Below are 2,282 nucleotides of genomic sequence, written 5' to 3' on the forward strand. Positions count from 1 at the left end.
ACCGACTGGATCCCTTCCAGACCCAGTTTCCGAAACGTGGGTGAAAGGAGCCAGGACTGACTCCCCAGTTCTCCTACCGGACCGCACTACGAGTCCCAGCGGGCAGCGCCGCCACGCGCCTCGGCCGCAGAAGCGGTGCCTGCTGGGAGCTGGAGTCCCCAACGGCCGCGGCGCTCGCTGACCCCAACTGGCCGCGGATCCTGGCCGCCCGCTCGGGGACCCCCAACCGTCCTGTCGCTGGACCCTGGTCGCCGCCCCGCGGTGCTTCCAATAGAGGAAGGGGGGGAGGAGGGGCCCTCGTACTACCGGTCCTCTCGGTTCCGAGCCCTAGACTCTCCCCGGTCTCCCCACTGGGTGCTGTCGTTGGTCAAAGTGATTTTAATTGGGGGAAACTATCTTGGGGTCTTTGTCCGCTTCCCTTTTTAAAGTATCGTGATCGCTGTTCACTTAAGGTAATAGGTTGGAATCTGATTCGTGCTCTTTCTGCCAGAAATTTCTTTGAGGTAGAAAACAGGACTCCAGAAAAATAAATGTTTTTCTTTAAAGTATGAGTCTGTCACAGACATACTTGGCACCACAGACCTGCAACCAGGCAAAATTAGCAATAGTCTAAATGCGGTATTAAAAATGTTTAAAACAATTTTGTGGTTAGTTGGGGTCTTTAATGGGAATGGTAGCTGTAATGAATCAATAGTAAAAATACCAGTTAATAGGAATGACATTAAGTCAGCATACAAATCCCACTTTAACGTAGTAATGTACGTTACAGTTTTTAAAGCACTTGCATAAACATCCTATCATTTGTTCCCTACAGCAATCTTGTGTGGGAGGTGGAGCAAGTAGTAATAATTTTATTTTACTGTTAAGGGAATGGTCTCAAGTTAAATGATTGCCCAATTCATTCTTTTACTCAATAAACTTTAATGCATGTCAAATATATTGCCAGGTGTGGACTGGGTACTTTATTCTCATTTAATTCAAACTTAAACCTGCAGAATCCCACATAAGTGCTATTTGGTCCCTGTCTTGGTAGGAAGAGGATAATATTTTGGAAAACATGTTGCCTTGTGTGCTTTATTAGGCAAAAAAGCAAGACTGAGGGCTGTGCATTAGGAAGACACACCTATTACTAGATGACAAATCACCATTCAATCTGTTAGAACTCTGTGGTTAAAATCAATCCATTCATATGTTTATTGAGTACCTACCAAGTGTATCCGTATGTAGGGAAAGTACATGACAGACACAAACTGCTGTCCTCAAGAGGCTGCTGATGAGCTCTCCGGTAATCATATAAGCATTACAGCGAGTACAATAAACATCCAATCCCAGTGTTTAATCTGGCTGTGACGATTTTCTATTAGATTCTAAATTTGTTTCCTTAAAAAGAAAAAGAGGATGGAAATTCCATTATTGGACTTTAAAAGAAAGCCTGACTTCATTTTAGTGTTTTCATTAAATTACTGAACAGAGACTATGAAAAAACAAAAAGGGATGAATAAAAGAAGAGGTGCACTCATTAAAAGAAATGTGAAAGGGGGCCACCTCCAATAACTTGGAAATGACACCAAGAGCTAAAACTACCAAAAACCATACCTAATTACTAAGATCATATATACCTCTGGTAGAGAAAGATGAGCGTGCGGTTTCTGGTGAACCTCACTAAAACATCATTGTAAATAACAAAGTTGGGGAAAAGATGGTCTGCTTGGAGTCTAGAAAATTTTGTCAGAGAGCAGGAGTTTGGCAAGCACCCTCTAAGGTGGATTTGGGTACTCCAGCCACTAGAAAGACCTTACTCTCAGGTTTCACCAGAGGCTGGATTAAATCACTCTCAAAAGATATCTCTTTATGATAATCCAGTTTGAACAAGCAACCTCCCAATTGATAAGTTCAGTTAATAGTTGAACCACCACGGCACCCTGACACAGGGAAGGATGCTCTAGATGGCAGACGAAAGTATTCTAGTCACTGAAAAGGTATATCAGCTCTTTGTAGATTAATAAATACTGTGGGAAGCAAGTTGGTCAGGATTTCTATGCAGCTGCGGTTCTTGACATTCAGTGGGTGTCACTCTCACATTTCAGGGAGGTACAGCTGAGTCTGAACAAGAGAGACTAGAAGCAAAAGTCCAGGTAAATAGAAGAAATTTTATTAATACTAAGAGCTAATATTTATTGAGTACTTAAAACAACCCTATAAGATAGGAAACTACAGTACTGCCGGTGAGGGAGCTGGTAGAATCAGAAGTGGGAGTCGGAGCCCATCTCAGGAGGAAACAG

This window comes from Phocoena phocoena, chromosome 17 (genome assembly GCF_963924675.1).
Source record: "Phocoena phocoena chromosome 17, mPhoPho1.1, whole genome shotgun sequence".
NCBI lineage: Eukaryota > Metazoa > Chordata > Mammalia > Artiodactyla > Phocoenidae > Phocoena > Phocoena phocoena.